The sequence below is a fragment of the Mizuhopecten yessoensis genome, unplaced genomic scaffold, assembly GCF_002113885.1.
Source record: "Mizuhopecten yessoensis strain PY_sf001 unplaced genomic scaffold, ASM211388v2 scaffold9573, whole genome shotgun sequence".
Taxonomy (NCBI): Eukaryota; Metazoa; Mollusca; class Bivalvia; order Pectinida; family Pectinidae; genus Mizuhopecten; species Mizuhopecten yessoensis.
This window is the reverse complement of record NW_018408115.1, coordinates 321,311-343,171: the sequence shown is the minus strand read 5'-3', so window position 1 is coordinate 343,171 and position 21,861 is coordinate 321,311.

The window sequence follows — 21,861 nt, the reverse complement described above, 5'->3', positions numbered from 1 at the left end:
AAATTTTAGAAAAGACCAGCTCTTCTGTATTTCAAATAATATAAAACTCAAGGATACAAACACACTCTCACAAAAAATATGAAGATAAAATGTGTGCCTCTGACTTTGGCTGTTTTTCTTTGGATCCAGACCAGCTGTTCCACATTCAATATTCACTGAAAAATAGAAATAAGAAACCACAAAGCAACACGAACTTTTACAAACACATTATAATAGCAAACACGTCATATATTCGTATATTTATCAATGAACTATTGTTTCGATTTCTTTATGGAAAACACCCGTGCCGGGCCCCTTTTTCGTTGACCGAGTCTTGTAGCACTAGTCTTTACGTAAAATTATCGTTTTAACCAAAGCAACATGGATAGTTTTGATATTATTTGTCATAATCATAAGCTTCACTCGTTATATAAAACGTAAATCATTGAACAATGTGTGCCTATGCGATATACTAACCGGCAACACCATCCCGCGTCAACAAATCCCTAATAGCGCCTCTTTCAATTCCGCCGATCGCCGCCCAAGCTTGAGTCATGCTGTCTCGTTTCGCTGCAAAATTAGACATGTTCCTGACTTAAAACAAATGCGCTTTCGACTTGGATTGTTAGATTATTGTCTTATTAATCAGAAAAAGGATGTCGAATTTTGAAACTAGCCGTTACCTTCATTCTGCTCGAGGTGTAGATTTTCTTCCGCCATTTTTTAACAAACTATACCGGATACAAGAATTCGACATCAGGATCGGGCTAAATGGCATTCTAAATTTTCATTGGATATTAATTTTATCTGTGTGTGACGTCAGGAACATATGTAGATTTTGTTTTGAAGTACACGAACTCCGCTATTTTCGGGTGCCGTGATGGCACCGTCGTACGTAACAAACTCAAAAGCGGTATATCAACAACTTTTGTTTAAGTCTCGAAAAAATAACAAAGCAACACTCAAAATGTAGATTAAGATTCATTTATTTAGAAAAAACGTTTTATATAATATTTTTCTCATGGTAACACCTCCAAATCAACCTGCAAAAAATCATGTTTTCATAGTATTTTAACACGGGAAAACAAAATGGCGGCTATTTCCGACACCCGTCGGCCTCCCTACTTATACATTGAATTACACATAGACTAGCTATCTGTTTCCATATAAAACTACAATAACTTAACTGTTTTGGCGACTGTGACCTGTGCATAAATATATTTGCACATGGACTTTTGGCCAATTTCTGCCAATATCTGTGTGATTTGATAGCTATATAGCTTATATACATTGTAAAATGTTATAAAAATAAATAATACCTGTGGAAGTGTTTTGTGTGTGATGTGAGAGGTGTGAATGTATTTATATTTCAGTTATGTTAATTAAGAAGGAGTTACATCCCTTTAATTTGTGTTTGTTTATAATTTTCATTTCAAAATTGATGAATTAATTAAATCAAGTAAAAATAATAGAATCCGTTAATTTAGCCACCGCTGGAGAGAATTTATATAGGATTTGCCTGTTATTCCATCCAATTGGCTTGCATCAACTTTTTCAATAAAATTTGTTGATATGAAAAGAAATGAAAAATATTCATTTGGGCAGATGCTGTATTTTTCCACATTTTCTGGAAATATTTTTGATGTGTCACGCGAACAATAGGTTGCTCCAAGAATTCACGCATTGACGTTTCGGACGCAATGCGACTTTTAATACCATACACGTAGAAACGACTCACTCTTTGTTTACCTGAACTGTTGTATCCAACAAACTTACTTGCATGGGTTTTAGCACTCATTTTAACAGTTTTACAGGCTGATGTTGGAAAGTGAACCGGTATTGTAGAGGACGCATGCGTATATCTTTTTGTGTCGCTCTGAGTTGCATCTGTTGGAACGTGCATTTCGGACACTGTTGATACCGTCTCCTAATGCATAACACTTGGCCTGTCTGCCGCCGAGATCGCACTCGCATAACTACACTATATGATTTGTTTCAGGTGAAAACCCCTGGTTTATTAGTTGGATTCTCAACGGGTCTTCAACACAAAAGAGGTTATTCGGGTCAATACAAATGAAAAGTGGAACCCTGAAGTATCGATGATGACTACAATAGGAAAACAACACTAACAAAATGAACATTTGCTTAATACGACATGAAGTTAATACTTCAAAGTGTTACCTGAAATATACCCTTCACGGATAAACAGCAAACACGTAATACGATATAATCTTTCGTGATGTTATGCAGATAATATTTAAGCATTTAACTGTTTTTGTATGGTATTTATGATCTATTTGAATGACACAGATAGCGCGCATTATGTTGTTTGCTTGCAAAGCTGTGTCATTCAAATAAATCATAAATACCATACAAAAACAGTTAAATACTTATATTTACGTTTCCTCTGCCTCTTATGTTCTTTTTTAACTTATAATTTATAATTAAAAATAAAAATGCCCGCCTTATCGACAGTCCACACAATTTCGTTTAATAGTCTGAACAGCGTTTTGTCGCGTGCTGATTGCCAAACAAAGTAGTACTTTGAAATTTTAACAAACACTTCAATTTTATTCCACAATTCAGTATCAATACATATGATACGTCTATAGGGTGATTTAAGTTTATTAATAGAACTCTGAGCTGAAATTCAGATTTAAAATTGTTTCTTTTTTTCCCCGGAACAAATTTCGCGCATGGACAAATACAGTGATTTGTTTGTTTGTTTGTATGCTTTTGTTTAACGTCCTATTAACAGCTAAGGTCATTTAAGGACGGGCTCCCCTGTGTGCAAGATGCATGCGTGTAGTGTATGTGTGTATATTTTGGGAGGCTGCGATATGTTCGTGTTTGTCTCCTTGTGATAGCGCGGAACTGATGCCGACTTTAAAGTGCTACCTCACTGAAACATACAGTCGAAGACACCCAGCAGGACGCCCCATCCAGTCACATTTTACTGACAACGGGCGAACCAGTCGTCCAACTCCTTATTTGCTGAGCGTTAAGCGGGGGGATAAACTACCATTTTTAAAGACTTTGGTATGTCTCGGCCAGGGGACAGAACCCAAAGCCTTCCTCACAGGGGCGAACGCTCAACAAATGGCCAAAAGTGATGCATTGTCAAGGGACACATTAGGAAGAGGAAAGTTATTTAGAAAGGAGAGAAGAGATAAGGTCCCAAATTTAGTCGCCTCTTTTGATCATGCAATTTGGGGCAGCAGGTACAATTCTTACGCCCTACCTGTAGGGAATCAAATGCAGTGAACATCGTAAATCCGACCTTGCCCTCCACGAGGGAGTTATTTTTGGAAGTTAATTCGAAATTTTCTCTTTGCTCAATTTTTTGAAGAATCCAGACGTGAGTGTATTTGTTGATTGTATGGGAACCTGACCACAGTCGGTAGATTTTATAACATCCTCGTTATTTGACATGTCGTCAGAAACAGAGGAATGGTGGATGCGAGACGCGTGAAAGATAGCGTTTAAAGTGAGTGATCTAGCGACGGAGCACAGGTTCGTTACAAATGTCTGAAATGTTTACGTGTGCTGTGACTCATATCAGTAGGGCTGTAACATATGTGTCAGTAGGTCTATAAAATATGTGTATTTCAGACATTTGTAACAAACCCCTGTTGATCAGTGCTGGAGCGTTAAAATTGTTTCCATTGCCGGCATTGGTGATTTCAACCGATGTGCATTTTGTACGATATTGCAGACATTGGTCTTGTTTTCGCTGTAATAAAAGTTTTTTTTTATTATTTAATTTTTTATTTTGCACATAAATTTACAATGGCATTGTCAAATCTCACAATGCCAATCGATATTTCAGCAGCCGTCATGTTTATTTATATTGGATATTGTTGTTCCGGTCAGTGTTGTATTAATACGCTAAGAATTGTGTCTCGTGATGCATGGTAATTAAAGTCCCATCAACGACACAGCTTTCAAAGAGGCTATATAGTGACAATGCCATGCAAATGTAAATATAGGTATATAGTACTCGGCTGTAGTCAAATCAATTGCCATTAACCATGTCCGAAAGCATCCTTTTAATAATAACACATCAGTTTCCTTTACATATGTATGTTCTATTTCATGGTAGTTGCTAGAGAGATGGTCGGCAGGGGTTGTCCCAATCACCTTCTATCAGCTATATGCTATACCATTTATGTAATTTGGTGTAATTATTATTTAAGTATACAATTTTATGTCTTGTATGTGTTTTACCATGTATCATTTTTGTGCCTGATGTATTACATGAGATAAATGTTATTACTTTTTTAATATTGTCACGTTGGTTTTATTCATTTAAATTGGTAACCGAAACATAACATACAGTAATAAATGTTGGTTTAATACGGATATATATCTTTGTACCAGAAAATGTGGCATTTTTTTATCAATACCTTTGGCCCGATACACTAGCTAACTAACTAACGGCCCGATACACTAGCTTACTAACGTTGCCTTTTCTCCTTATTCCATGTATTATAACTGATACTGATATATATCTATGTATCAGAAAATGTGGCATTATTTTATCAATACCTTTGGCCCGATACACTAGCTAACTAACTAACCGGCCCGATACACTAGCTAACTACTCTTGCCTTTTCTCCTTATTCCATGTATTTTAACTGATACTGATATATATCTATGAATCAGAAAATGTGGCATTATTTTATCAGCATACCTTTGACTTCAAGAACACAAATATTAAGTCCTGGGTTTGTTTTGGGAATGTGGTAAGCGGCGGTCACCTCGGATAGACCCGCCCCCACGACGATAACGTCTACATTACAAACACTAAAGGTTTCGTCAGACATATCTATGTCAAACTATGTAGATTAATACCACACGCAGATATCAGTCCAAATGATAAAACACCTTGTCTCAGTATCGCCTTGTCGGAGCCGTCGTATCATTCACAGTTGTTTCCATTGATAAATCCGCGATCCGTTCTTTTGTTGCGTAATCTACCCGGAATAACGACACCCTATAATGATAGGTTCGCTAGACCATACAATGATAAGTTTTGTCTGGCGTTAAGTCCATTCGGTTTGCTTCCAGTTCAGTAATTATATCATACGATTACAGCCCTCCGTGATAAATAAACGAACTGTGTACAGGTACAATATTCATGAAAGCAAACACATTTAAACTCCTCGCATGCAAGGTGTTGGCCTATCCCGTCTCTGTGTACAGTTGGAAGGGAGACAACTCGTATTTGTGTTTTCGTTTCTCTAAAATGGAACGGAAAACGGCATTGATTTCAGTATGCAAAATATGGAACACTGACAATTATATAATGATAAAACATGACGTATTGATGAGTATTTTATGTAGTGTTAATTTGTTAAGTTCAAATTAATGACTTTCGTAACATACGTGGTCAACCATTGTTGAAGGAGAGGTAATAATACACATTTATTGGTTAACCCTCAGAGGGTCGGATTTCTCTGCTTGCGGTCAATGTACAAACATTTACGCAGATAGTTCAAAATACATATTATCACACTTAACCACAATGTTTATATGTTAATAATTATGAATTAAGTCGATTACGTCGTGTTATGTTCAAATGTGTATTGTTACTAAAAGTTACTTTTGTAAGTGTAATATATATAGAAAAGCCAAATCGGTATTGTGTGCTTATAGTTAATATAGATCGCCATGACGTCAATAGAAGAGAGGTATGATACACCTGTGTCTGTTTTGTCTTAAACGTAGCCAATATTGAAATCAAACATAAAATAACTTCGGAAAATGTAGATTCCTAACTTTGACTTGTTGTGTATATGTAGGTGTTTATAATAGGACCAATACTGTTGGATATGTGTCGTACACTAATCTTTATTTGTTGCGGTCCTTTACTTAACACGCATTGCTATTACCAACACGCTTCATAAAGCCCGTCACGACTTTGTGATAGTTTGTCAGCAGTACCAGTTCGAGCTTTAGGACAGTAAACACATTTGTTAAAACATTCATTACTTACAACTACATATTTATAGAGTATAGTGTAAACTTGATTTATTTACAAAATTTATGAAACTAAGTTATTTTAACTTATGTTAATCACTGTTATTGGCCCGGATGTTAGCGCGCTGGGGGTGTTAATGTGACTGAGAGGAAACCAGAGTACTCTAAGAAAATCCATACCTTTTCATGAATCGAACCCCGGCCGCCCCGGTGAAATGCTATTGCGATATCCGCTGCGCCACCCTGTATAGAGTAGCCATAACTAGTTTAACACTACCAAATGTAGATAGCATTCATTTAAAGACAAAAATGTCATGGCCAACGTCGTAACTGTAACGAACGATACCACTAACCCTCCATGGAAGATGGATGTTCGAGTCATTGAACTGTCACATACACTCACTTGAAAATTTTAATATTTTGATGAACCTTTCTTTATTTCTGTGGTGTTTGAAAACTACAGATATGGTAAATATAATCAACAGAACTGTGTTGATATAGCAAATACATCAATATTGCATATAATGATGTTTGCATCCAAAAGTGTATCATTATGAATGCAGTATGAACACAGATCAGAAAACAACGTTAGAAAATTCAATGGAACAGCTAAGTCGGGTGTTGCTACAAGGAGCTCGGTGACGTCACCATTGGGGTCGCCTGATTAAATGGTATAGTTTTTAATTGTATTGTTTTCTCTACTCTACGCATGACAATGGAAGAATGTAGAGCAAGTATTGATACCAAATACTATACCGTGGTGAAAGTGGGAATTTTAAACTTCTATCTTTTCTTTATTCACCGTGAAAACACGTTGTCTGCGGTGGGTTTTTTTTTTATTTAACAACTCTGTTTTGTACTCTGGCACACTTACACACATGCACGCATACACAACACACATAGAGGCACGTCCTTAACTTACCTTAGCTGTTGATAGGACGTGCAACCCTGTACAACAACCAACCGTTTCTGTAAGCATTGACTATAGTTTTGAAACCCTTTGTTGTTACAAAACGTCCTCGTGTAAGCGTCATCCGAGTGGAGCTTTACGACAAAGATATGTACTAATGGGATTATGACAAATATGTCCCTATTCTCGAGATGCATCCCTCGTTCTGGGTAATATTGTCGATCAGATATATTATCTTACTCTGTAATTTAAATAACAATTTGTCGATTTGTATAACTTTGTTAGTGTATACAAAAACAGAGAAACTAAGAGACGGTATTTGGTGCCTTATAAGTACTGAGTTTGATATAGAGATAATTGTTTACTAGCACACCTTGTCAGACTATAATAACATTAACATACTACTAGGAGGAATCCTTCACTACAAGTTATGTGAATTAGATTATGAAAACTTTGTATTGATATTGCTATTTTTGTTGATAAAAATGATCAAATGCAAATCAAATTTATGTTTCATGTTATTTTTTTACATAAGTGTATTTAAGGTTTAATTTGAACATATTTTTTTATATTATGGAGATATAACAAAAAAACATAAAACATGTATTCAAGTTACTCCTTATAATTTAATCTACTATACACAATCCCTGTAGAAATTCACGTTTATTGATGGACTCCTTTTTTCTTAGAAATTATTATGCCGCTGTATCAGCCAATCAAAAGCGACGTTACAAACGGCGACATAATTTTTAACGTTATGGGCTGATAACATAATTTTTAAGCCAATTAAAATGCTTGTTACCAGCAACATTAAATTATTTTATTATGATTATTAATTGACTTGTATAATTATAGGTTCTTGTAGCTCTACAAATTGGCGGAAATAATGGAATAATACCATATGCTTTTGTTGATGAATACCAGTATTTGGTGATATTCTTTAAGACATAGTAATAAGAGTATATATATCAAAAGAGAGTGTATCATTATTAATTTTACTAAGTATTATTTCATTATTCACTCCAATTGCATATCATATGCATTGCTGTGTTTGGTATTAGTTTGCTCTCCAACACAATGTATATCAAGCTTTGTAGCGTGCCAATATGTAAAAACAATCCAATATGTGTAAACATGACAAACATATTATATTCATTAATTACTGTGTGTAAATAGCTTATTATTGAAAGTAACTTCAATGTGGACTATCCAAACTAATCAAATCCGCTTATTGGCAAAACAAATATATATTGATATTTGTATTCGATTTGTTTTGCTAATTAGCGAATCTAATGAGTTGGGATAGTCTACAAATAAAGTTACTTTGAATAATTTGTAATTTACACTGTAATTAATGACTATATGGTATCTTTAGTGTTTTCACAAAAAGCTTGCCGGAACGAGTATAAATTTGTGGACAGAGCCCAAACTGCCCGAAACATTTCCTCACACCAAGTCACAGTATGTTCATGAGTCATGACATATTTCTACAACTATGAAGTGACAGGTTCACAGTAACAGTTAACATGTTGATATTTGTGACCGGAACTATATACATGTATGTAACAACGCTCTAGGCTTCTATACTATTATGAAAAGGCAAAGCCTTAAAAGAGCGTAGCTTTTGCTGATCTCTGATATTTACTGATTAAGAATACAATTTTCAGAATGAGATAAGATAAACTTTATTAAAAGTCGGCTAGTCGAGGAATAACAATAAAACACAAGCTCTAATGAGATTAAGACCGACATAACAATAGGGAGACGGGGCAAGTTCGACCTTTTTTTATTTAAGTCCGTTCTAGTAAGTATGGCAGCACGTCCGTTTTTGAACATTATTTAACTATCCTGTCTGAAGATCGGATGGCCGTAAGTTCCCCCCTTTGGAATCAGCTTAATGATGACGTCATAAAGCATGCAACGTCAGATTTTAGCATCAATGACGTTATTTTCTTCCAGTCAAAGCTAAAGTAGATATTTGTTCTTGTGTATATGATGGATCGGTGGCGCAGTGGATAGCGCGCTCGCCTTCACCAAGATGGCCGGATTCAAACCCGGTCACCTGCCCGACCACGCGGATTTTCTCTGGATACTCCAGCTTCCTCCCATATTAATAATTAAATCCTCTGCGTGCTTCCGTCAGGGCACAAAAAGACTTATTGAGATAAGCTAGGGGGAAAATGTTTGGTAATTACTATAGACAAAAGTGCATATTACATATTTGACGACTAGTCTAAGTAAACGTATAGAGATGTTAGTTTAAAAATTAAATTAAAAAAAAGAAAACATTGTAAGACTTTAGTGTAACTGAAAGTGTCTTGATATGGATATGTATTCTCAATTACTGTTCCATACTGAAACACCGGATTGAATTTCAAATTTTGTAACTGCCACCGAGGTTTGACAGGTAATGATGCCAAATAAAATTACAGTTTCTGTCTAGTTATAACTAGTTATAATTCGGCACGCGTTGTGAAAAAGTAATACGTTGATGAAAAAGAGCGTTGCACTTAGGTTGGTTGTCTGGAAAATTATTGTCAATTTCGTCATAAATGCATTTTCCATTGCTACTTTTATGAGTGGTGATGCATAAATAATGGTTTTGACGTGCTTATGACATCATAGTATGATAATCTCTGAACGAAGTTTCATGCCTGTTAATGTCACATTTTATGTGATATACTTTTTCACTCAGAATGTATATTATTTTTTTTATCTAAATAAACAAGTAAAAAAACATGGGTATTGCTTTTACTATATGAAAATGTTAATGTATGGGTTGAAACAGAATTGTCTTTGCTTCCAGGATAAACTTCCGGTTTCCCCACTGGACATCTACTTCCGGATGAAAAAAAATAAAGGCAAGGTGTAGAAAGGGAAGCAACTCTGTATACGCTACGCTCTTATAATGCATTCGATAACACAGTTTTTTATCATGTAAATGCTCAGATGTGAAATCGGCTTGCCACTTATTTATGCAAAGCAAAACGAGAAGTTGACAAATCATTCTCCAAACAATTATCACGTGACTTATACTGCTGATATACAAAACCTAAATTAAGGCTAAATCTGAAACCTTATTTTTATAAGCTGTTAGTACACCACGTGATTATATTTTGGAAAATGGTTGCTTAACTTCTCTTTTTTCTTTACATAAATAAGTGACAAATCGATGTCACATCTGAGTACTGACACGATAAAAAGCAAATTTACCTATTTACGTGATAATCATCTCGGCAAAATTAGTTCGGAAAATCTATAAATATGTCGAAATAATTTAAGCGTTATTGCGACATATTCCTAGATGATGTCGACATCCTATCAGATTATGTCGACATCTTTTAAAAGTTATGCCGACATAGGTAACTCGCAAGTCGAAAGTCGATGGCAGAAATATGCCACTATAGTCCATCAATCAGAACAGAAATAGTTTTAGCCTGAAATGACTCAGCAAATGATAGGCAATGATTTAGATCTGTTCGGAAACTTTACATCGAATATCATTACTGACTACATGTATTATATGTAACTGCAGTACACCTCTATTACTATGATACTTGTATCCCTCTGTACAACCACGAATGCGTATACATTCAATTTTATTATGTCACATATGTTGTATACCATTGTAAGTCAAAGGTGTTGAGATAAAATAAAACAAGAGGCCTAGAGGGCCTGTATCGCTCACCTAGATAATAAAGCAATATTCACAATATCTGTCTAGCTTTAGAAGAAAAAAAACATGCCTGTTTAGTTTTCTGCGAAATCTCTAAGGCCTTTGATCGTGTATGGCATAAATGGCTCATTATTAAAATAAAGTCTTATGGGATAACTGGCGAGCTATTGAATTGGATCAACAACTACCTATCTAATAGGCAACAACACGTTTTTATATCGAATTATCTTTCTCGTGCTGGTTTCATAAAAGCAGGAGTTCCTGAAGGTTCTATTTTAGGCCCATTATTATTTTCGGTATATCCGATGTATTAATTTCTGCCTCTAGACTTTTCGCAGACAATACTTCTCTCTTCCACATATCTTCTTCCTGTCAAGAAATTCATTCATCCTTCTGTTACCTTCTACACTTCGCTCTTGGAACAATTTAGATACTGCTAAAATATCATTGGTCACTTTAGGAAGATTCAAAAAAGCCATCACTCGAGAATTGGACACCAAATCGCCCTGTTATTTTGGTTATGGTGAACGAAAACTTAATATCATTCACACTAAATTAAGGTACAACTGCAGTTCCCTAAATTACGATTTATTTAGAGTCAACATCGTAGATAGTCCCGTCTGTGTCTGTGAAAACGCCTATCATTTCTTTTTTGAATGTCCATTTTATACACACCATAGGTTTGAATTGTTTCAAAATCTAAATTTTGTTAATGAAATCTCCTTAGATATATTGTTATCAGGTATTCCGGATCTGTCTTCTCAACAAAATAATGATATTTTTTGTGACGTGCAAAAATTCATAAGACCAGCGGTAGGTTTTAATTCGTAAGGCGTTTTATATTTCTATACTCAATTTGTGAGACCGTTGTTCTTTCTCTTTTTGTTTCTGTTGTTGTATTGCTACTATTATACATATTATTTGATACCCAGTTGTGCCATGTTGTTAAATCTGATGTATATATTTGAGGAAAGGGCGTAAATAATGTTGTAATAACTTGTGCCCGATCCTGTTGTCACTATTTTGGCAATAAAATATGTTTAAACTAAACAATTAAGCAACCATGGAAAATTATTCGGATTACATACAATTCCTCCAATGGTACAGAAGAAGAAGTGTTTTAAAGAATTAAACCTCCAACTCCCCTATTGAAGCCCCGCAACTCTGCACCCAAAGAAGCCACACCCATCATTTATACAAATTCAAGACCACTTTGCCAAAGGATACTCCAGGACAAATTCGGATAAAATCCCTCAAATGGTGCATAAGGAGAAGGATTTAAAAGATTTAAACCTCAAATTCCCTTAAAAGTCCCGCCCCTCCAACCATTTGCCCCCAGACCTACCGTTTAATTATAATTTAGTCTCCTTGCCCCAAGGATACTCCAGACTACATAATGATACAAGAGGCCCAGGGGCCTTAATAGCTCACCTGGTATTTTATTTTTCAATTTAAAACCTGCTGAGTACCATTCAGGTTTATCAAAGGAGTACAAGTAACAAAGTTGCATCTTCCATTTATAAATATTCAATTCCCTTTGCCCAAAGATTCTCTAAAACAAGTTTGGTTAGGTTAAAATCCCTTCAACGGTACAGAAGGAGAAGGATCTTTAATGTTTTCCTCTATTTCCCCTAATGGGCCCCACTAATCTGCCCCAAAGAAGGGGAATCCACACACCTCAGTTTAAACAAAATTGATTCTTTTCTCCCTAAGCATGCTTCAGACTGCATTTGGTTTAAATCCCTTCACTTGTATAGTAGGAGAAAAAAAATCCTCTATTTCCCCTATTGGGCCCCGCTCCTATGCCGCCAGAAGGCCCACACCCTCCGTTTATACAAACTTGAGTCTCCTTTGTCCAAAGATGCTCTAGGACAAATTTGGTCAAAATCCTTCAATTGGTTGAGGAGAAGATTTTTAAAGATTTACCTATTTTCCCCTATTTGGCCCCGTCCCTCTGCCCCCAGGGGGACCATACCCTCCGTTCATACAAAACTGAGAACCCTTTGGCCAATGATGCTCCAGACCAAATTTGGTCAAAATCCCTTCATCGGTACAAAAGGAGAAGGATATTTGATGTTTTCCTCTATTTCCCCTAATGGGCCCCACCCATCTGCCCTTAGAAGGAGGCCCACACACCTCAGTTTATACAAAATTGATTCTTTTGTCCCTAATCATGCTTCAGACTGCATTTGGTTAAAATCCCTTCACTTGTATAGCAGGAGAAAAAAAATCCTCTATTTCCCCTATTGGGCCCCGCCCCTCCGCCCCCAGAGGGGCCACACCCTCCGTTTATACAAACTTGAGTCTTCTTTGTCCAAAGATGCTCTAGGACAAATTTGGTCAAAATCCTTCAATTGGTTGAGAAGAAGAACATTTTTAAAGATTTACCTTTTTTCCCCTTATTTAGCCCCGCCCCTCTGCCCCGAGGGGGGGCTATACCGTCCGTTTATACAAAACTGAGAACCCTTTGGCCAATGATGCTCCTGACCAAGCTTCAGACTGCATTTGGTTTAAATCCCTTCACTTGTATAGTAGGAGAGAAAAAATCCTCTACTTCCCCTATTTGGCCCCGCCCCTCTGCCCCCAAAGAGGCCACACCCTCCGTTTATACAAACTTGAGTCTCCTTTGTCCTAAGATGCTCTTGGACAAATTTTGTCGAAATCCTTCTATTGGTTGAGAAGAAGAAGATTTTTAAAGATTTACCTATTTTCCTCCGATTTGGCCCCGCCCCTCTGCCCCCAGGGAGGTTATACCCTCCGTTTATACAAAACTGAGAACCCTTTGGCCAATGATGCTCCTGACCAAATTTGGTCAAATTCCTCCGAGCCATTCAGGACAAGTAGCATTTTAAAGGAAAAAGTTGACGGACGCCGGACGACGGACGCTGCACCATGGGATAAGCTCACTTGGCCCCTCAGAAGTTGCTTGACACATTTTTCCCTGTAACCTTGTAAGTAGGTCAATGTCATTTTCCTTCTTAAATTGGTTAGCTCTATTCCAAAATGCTACAGCCAAATTTTTTTGAATCCATTCCTTTAAGTAGTTCTTGAGAACAAATCATTTAAAATGTTGTTGACCTCTGTGACTTCTAAAGTCGGTTGAGGTCATTTCATTCGTAAACTTTGGTGAGCTCTATCCCAGGAAGTCACCAGCCAAATATTATAATATTATGAAATTTAATTCTTCAGAAGAAGTAGTTTGAACCATTTGACATATTAGAACGCTGTGACCTTGAAAGTACTAAGTTAAGGTCATTTTCATTCGCAAACTTTGTTTGGCTCTTTCCCAGGAAATAACCAGCCAAATATTAAGGTTCTAACCTTCCAGTGCTTCAGTAGACGTTGTTCTAAGCGTAGACATACCTGATTCCTGTGACCTTGAAAGTAGGTCAAGGTCATTTTTTCATTCGAAAACTGTGTCATTTTCGTTATGAAACTTTGTTGGACTCTTTCCCAGAAAGCTAAAAGCCAAATATTTAGGTTCTTTAACTTTCAGTTCTTCAAAAGAAGTCGTTTTAATCATTAAATCTCAAACTTTTCCGGGCTCCATACCAGGAAGCCATCAATCAAATATAAAGATTTTACATATTTGACCCCTGTGACCTTGAAAGTAGGTCAAACTAATTTCATTCTCCAACGTTGTTGGGCTCTATCCCAGGAAGCCACCAGCCAAATAGAAAGATTATATACCTTTTAGTTCTTCAGAAGAAGTCGTTTGAAGTGTTTGACACATTTGACCCATGTGACCTTGAAAGAAGGTCAATGTCATTTTCGTTCTTAAACTTTGTCGGGCTCCTACCAACAAAAATTTAGTCAAATATCATGACTCTAGGCCTGTCCGTTCTTCTTCAGAAGTTGTTTAAAGGAAAAGTTGACGGACGGACGGACGGTGAGCTAAAAACCTGTTGTCCCATGTAACCTTGAAAGTCAAATAAGGATGAAAAAAATACCGTTATAGTCCGTTATTGAGAAGAACAAACTGTCTGGGCTTTATCCTAACATGCTGATGGCCAAATATAATCACCCTCGGCATTTTGGTTGTACAGACGAACCCCTGTAACCTTGAATATAAGTGAAGGTCATTAATTTGAACAAAACTGGTAGCCCTTCATCCTAGTTTGCTCCTAGCCAAATATCATCGCCCTAGGCCTTTTGGAAATGAAGAAGAAGTTGTATCAAGTAAAATATGGACGCCGGACGGACGGACGCTGCGCCACAGCGTAAGCTCACTTGGCCCTTCGGTCCAGCAAATGTCTAAGTCTGGTGTCAGGGCCAGAGCGAGAGTGTCTGGCGAATTCACTTGGGCAACCATTCGTTCCTCTACTCTGTGCTAATGGTCAGTGAAGCGGAACTATTTTACGTTCTTCAGTTTGTGGTTGTGTACTTAGGATCAGTACCTCGTATTGCAGGGTAAACCAACACACACAAAAACACGTAACTATTTAAATACTAAAATTCGGGTTTCTTCAATGTCCCCTTGGCAGAGGAAATATAAGATACCTCTGATTCTTCATTACAGTGGTCTCCTCATAGAACATGATGCAGCTTGCTTATATTCTACTCAAACATGCGACGAAAAAGAGGTTTGGTTTTATAGGGTTAAGCATCTTATTGATCGTACATGTGTGTGTGTGTGTGTATGAATGTGTGTTTGAATGTGAATGTGAATGTGTGTGTGTGTGTGTGTGTGTGTGTGTGTGTGTGTGTGTGTGTGTGTGTGTGTATGAATGCTGGAAAGTGGGGGATACAAATATACAACAAGGAAAACAAATATAACATTGTATCATAAATGGTGTGACTGAACTGTTATATTTGGTACAGTAATAAGTGAATACGTACAGCGTACAACTAAAGGGTCAAATAAATTATCGAAATACTAAAACACTGATGAATATTTTAATAATCAATATGAAGGCATTGCAAAATAGCGAAAATATTGTAATTCTAAGAGGCAATCTCAAGTTATTTTTCAAAAATTTGATTTGGTTTGGTAAAAAAACGTCTCATGCAACACTCAAATACGTTTCCCGAGTGGGTGTTGTCCCCTCCAGAACCACCAGCAAAATAGAAGTGCAGTATATTCGTGGCATCACATTACAAACGTGATTTAAAAAGTGCAATACTTCTCTTCAAAATAAGAACAAATAAGCAATACTAAGATGGGATGGTTACTTAGTTATAACATATAGCAACATATATTAATGTTTGAACATTATACCGTATCAAATTCTTTGACAATGACAAAACAGTCAAGAAATTCGGAAAGTAATTCTATAACGGTTATTTTCCATACGGATGGAATACGGGTTGTCCACTGTTTAATTTAAGGGCAGTTTATGATTGGACAGTAACCCCAGCGTGTATTTGGATCAGTTGTGTAACACCAAGGTCTAGATGCCCCGTCTGGTAGTCGACACCAATTTTGCAAATCCGATCTTCCTATCAAAAAATTAGGAGGATGAGGAGTGGAAGAATCCCAACGCTGACAAGGAGTCCCTTCGACCGTCATCGTCACATACCCCGCATAGGACACTGCCGGGTCAAAACAATCCGCAGCTGAAAGTAACAAAATCGTATACTTTACATTGTAAACACAACTGAAGCATGTCGTTTACAGGACATCGCTAGATCAAAACAATGCGAGGCTAAAAGTAACAAAATCCTATACATTACATTGTAAACAGAACCGAGATATTAACAGAACACCGCCGGGTCAAAACAATGCGAGGATAAAAGAAACATTTAGATTACATAAGAAACAAGAACTGAAAGACAAGTCTTTTATAGCACAAAGTCAGGTGAGAGTAACCCGCGACTGAAAGTAACAAAATGAGATACATTACAATGTCAACCAGAACTGAAGTATGTGTTTACCAGAACAACCCGAGACTGAAAGTATAAAATAGCTATAAGATATCTTACAATCTCTTCACTAATTCCAAATATATTTCACTCGTGTAGCTTATATATTATTTACTTGTGCGGCTAATGTTTCGATATCTTTTAATTCATTCGTGCGGCTCATATTATTTATTTATTTCACGAATGCGCCGCACAAGTGAAATATATTTGGTATACTGTTAGACGTTCTGTTTATCTATTTTTTGATCAACAAAGACCTATCCTGAAATGTCAAGAGACGCGATAAGCTGACAATACTTAAAATATTACAAGAGGCCCATGGGCCTTAAAGGTCACCTGAGTCCTACAGTATTTATTTTTGTTGTTGAAATATGTACCAATTTGAGTAAAAAATAGTTAAGTATTATGTTAACTTAATCAGGACCATGAGCTGATCATTCCTAGACCGATTTTCAGTGAGATCGGCCTATTAGAACTTGTTTTTAAGTTTGAAATAGCTATTTACAAAATAGCTGCCATGGCAGCCAAATTGTATTTCTGATTGACCCGAAAAATAACAACACTTTGTCAGGACCATGGGTCGTTCATTCCTATCAACTTTCAGTTCAATCTGCCAAGCAGAACTTGACTTTAAGTTTGAAATAGTTCTTCAAAATGGCGGCCGTGGCGGGCAAATTGGATTTCTGATTGACGTGAAAAAAAAAAACACTTTGTCAGGACTATAAGGCGATCATTCATACCAACTTTCAGTTCAATCGGCCCAGCAGAACTTGACTTTTAAGTTTGAAATAGTTTTTCAACATGGCGGCCGTGGCGGCCATATTGGATTTCTGATTGCCGTGAAAAATAACAACACTTTGTCAGGACCATGAGGAGATCACTCCTACCAACTTTCAGTTCAATCGGCCCAGCAGAACTTGACTTTTAAGTTTGAAATAGTTTTTCAAAATGGCGGCCGCCAGGGCGGCCATATTGGATTTCTGATTGACGTGAAAAATAACAACACTTTGTCAGGACTATAAGGCGATCATTCCTACCAACTTTCAGTTCAATCGGCCCAGCAGAACTTGACTTTAAGTTTGAAATGTAAAATGTTAACGGACGACGGACGACGACGGACGAAAACGGATAGCAATAGGTCACTTGAGCTAAAGCTCAGGTGACCTAAAACTCAATATTTAATTCCTTTTATTACTTGTTTAATAAATTACGTACTTAAGTTCTTTTTAACAAGAAGTGTCAACTCGAAATACAACTCGTTGCCTCTATATGTGTATGTGTGCTGGATGAAGGATATGTTGGTTTGGTTTAGTTTGGTTTTATTTAGTTAAAGCTCCTATTAATAGTTAAGGTTATCTAAGGTCATTCAGAAGAACAAGTTAAAAGATTTAAAAACACTTGACCCATATGATCTTGAAAGTCGAACAAGGTCATTACATTGAATACTCTTTATAGCTCTTCATTGTAGCATGCAACTTGCGTAGCATCACCACAATAGACCTTTTGCTCATTGAGATTAGGTCATTTAAAGGTTTATACATATTTGACAAAATGTGCCCTTGAAAGTGAGTAAAAATCTGAAACAAATTTGTCTTCTGTGACTGTGAATATAAGTCAAGGTCAGTCATTTGCACAATCTTGGTGTTTTCATCCTAGCATACTACTGGCCAGATATCATCTTAAACCTTTTGGTTATTCAAAAGAAGTTGCTTAAAGTAAAATGTTGACGGCGGACGCCGCGCCACGGCATAAGCTCACTTGGCCCTTCGGGCCAGGTGAGTTAAAAATGAAGTGCAGATCGATTGAATGATAAATTTGACAATTAAGGAGACGTTTTTAACTAAATATTAGATGAAGTGATCAGATCCGTGTAGTTTTAACTGGTATCACCTCTCACCTGTTAGCTTGTAAAACACCATAAACGGCATATCGATTTATTAATAAAGATAAAAATACACTATGACATTTGAATTCAACAGTGTTACTTTATCCATTCCAATCGCTAAATTTCATGCGAATATTTATATATTGGTACTACTTAAATAGATTGTAAAGCGTAAGCGCAGTATGGCAGACTAGCGTTTGTCAGACACATGCAAAGATTATTAAAGCAAATTCATTTAAACAGGTGTTCCCGAGGGGGAGACACGGTGACTTGTATAAATCGAATATTTTACCGAAGCGCGAAAGGTAGCTTCAATGCATGTCATTAACAATTCACAGTAAAACACTTGTTATCAATTGCATAAACGTTCATCAAACACAATAGAACATAACAAGTGGTCCAAATGGGCCTGCATCGCTCACCATTAATATCACACTTGTAACCTTAAAAGTAGACTAAAAATTAATATCACACTTGTAACCTTAAAAGTAGACTAAAATAAAGCTACAGGGAAAGAATATCATTGTCTTGACTCCAAGTCATTCAAAAAACCTGTTGTAATATTTAAACACATTTGTCTCCTTTAACCTTGAAAGTCAAATAAGGACTTTAAGTTGAAAAAAACCCGTTATAGCCCTTCACCCAGAATGCAACTTGCTTAATATCATTTCCGTATACCTTTTTTTGTATTGAGAACGTTCTATGGCTTTATCCTAGCATGATAATAGCCAAATATAATCACCCTAGGCATTTTGGTTATACAGAAGAACCCCTGTGACCTTGAATATAAGTGAAGGTCATTCATCCCACTTTGCTCCCAGCCAAATATCTTTTGGAAATGATGAAGTTGTATCAAGAAAAATATGGACGCCGGACAGACGGACGCCACGTCACAGCATAAGCTCACTTGGCCCTTAGGGCCAGGTGAGCTTGAAAGAGGAGGTCCAGAAATTTTCTAAACAAGAGTGATATATCCGTTTTCGGTCAGGATCAGTACGGTTTGTTGTTGGTGATAATTTGAGCGGATCGATACATGAGAGGTATGTGTCATAGTCGAATTTTTTTGTCGGCACCTCAATACTCTCCGACACTGTTTATTTTATTTTATCAACAGAGACCTTAACGCTCAGCAAATTAGGAGTGGGACGACTGGTTCGCCCGTTGTCAGTATAATGTGGCCGGGTGGGGCGTCCTGCTGGGTGTCTTCGGCAGTATGTCTCAGTGAGGTAGCACTATAAAGTCGGCATCAGTTCCGCGCTATCACAAGGAGACAAACACGAACATATCGCAGCCTCCCAAAATACACACACATACACTACACGCATGCATCTTGCACACAGGGGAGGCCGTCCTTAAATGACCTTAGCTGTTAATAGGACGTTAAACAAAATCAAACAAACAAACAAATCAACAGAGACCTTCCCTGAAATGCCAAGAGACGCGATAAGTTGACAATACTTAAAATATTAAAACTCAATATTTACTTCCTTTAATTACTTGTTTAATATAGTAGGTAATTAAGTTCAATTTTTTAACAAGAAATGCCGAATTTTTATTATTTGAAAAAAAGTAATATCAACTCGAAATACAACTCGTTGTCTCCATGTGTGTATGTTTGCTGGAGGCAGGATATGTTGGTTTGGTTTTATTTTGTTTTACGTCCTATTAATAGCCAATGTTATCTAAGGACGTGACTCCATGTATGTTGTGTTATAGTGGTATCTCACTGAAATACCTTGCCGATGGTTTTGTTTGGTTTTATCTTGTAATTCAACAGCTAAGGTCATTTAATGACGTGCCTTCATGTGTGCTGTGCAAGCGTGCATGTGTGTATGTGTGCCGAAGACATGTTATGTTGGTGTATTTGCATCCTTGTAATAGCGCGGATCTGATAACGACTTTATATTGCTGTCTCACTGAAATACCATGCTGAATGCACCCAACACAGTATTCCGCCCGGTCGCATTTTACTTACAATGGGGTATACGCGAGTCCTGGATATGTGGTGTTTTTGCCAGTTGTAACACACACGCGAGTCCTGAATGTGTGATGCATATGTCTGCTTGTGTAAAAATAACAATAATTTACAACATTTTACAACATTTATTTAGCGCCCTATATACTTTGTAAAATTTCTCTAAATCGCTTAACAACATATGGATAATAGCATTAAATATAATTGTTAAACAAAAAGGCTTACAATCACCACTATACATTAAGCAAGAAGATAATCATCTTAATGTGCACATAAATGAATACACAAGAGGCCCAGAGGGCTTGTATCACTCACCTGGATATCTAAGCAATCATTGCAAACTATTCTCCTAATAAAATCCCAGGGAATGGTGCAGACCCTAAAGCCAAACATTGTAGCATATCTGTATTATATTGGTTATGGGCTGTGGATCTGAACTGTTTCCAAGCTGTGACTAAGAAACAAGTCCCTAGGGTTGTGGCCATACCTCAGGGTCGAAACGAATATCATGACTGCATTCGTCTCTTTATGCCCAGCATTTGTATATATATTTTTGGGGTGGGGATCTCACCCGTTTTAAAGGTATTACCCTGGGGTTAAGTTTGCAAGGGTGGGGCAGATCCTGGGGTCAATTATAATATGAGGAAAGCATTTGTCTCTTTATACTCAACAGTTGTATATATATTTTTGGGATGGGGATCTCAACCGTTTCGAAGTTATGACCTAGGGGTTAAGTTTCCAAGGGTGGAGCCAGACCCGGGCCCATCCTGGAAGCACATGTGCATTCTTCTCTTTATACTCAGTAATTGTATATATGGTTATAGGGTGGGGATATCAATCATTTCCAAGTAATAAATTATTTATGATGTATATCCAGTGCACAGTTCTACAGAAGAAGTCGTTGATAGCAATAAAGCCAAATTGCCCACTTTTGGGCCCACCCCTCAGTTCAATTCCAATCAGTGGTTAGGAAGAATTGGTCGTTTGAAGAATTTGTTGACGTACGGACGTACGACGGACTCCACGGTACGGCACATACGGCATTTGTTTGTTTGTTTGTTTGATTTTGTTTAACGTCCTATTAACAGCTAAGGTCATTTAAGGACGGCCTCCCCTGGGTGCAAGATGCATGCATGTAGTGTATGTGTGTGTATATTGGGAGGCTGCGATATGTTCGTGTTTGTCTCCTTGTGATAGCGCGAAACTGATGCCGACTTTATAGTGCTACCTCACTGAAACATTCTGCCGAAGACACCCAGCAGGACGCCCCACCCGGTCACATTATACTGACAACGGGCGAACCAGTCGTCCCACTCCTAATTTGCTGAGCGTTAAGCAGGAGTAGAAACTACCATTTTTAAAGACTTTGGTATGTCTCGGCCAGGGGACAGAACCCAAAGCCTTCCTCACAGGGGCGAACGCTCAACAAATGGCCAAAAGTGAGGCATTGTCAAGGGAGACATTAGGAAGAAGAAAGTTATTTAGAAAGGAGAGAAGAGATAAGGTCCCAAATTTAGTCGCCTCTTACGATCATGCAATTGGGGGCAGCAGGTACAATTCTTACGCCCTACCTGCAGGGTATGGGTGGTGTG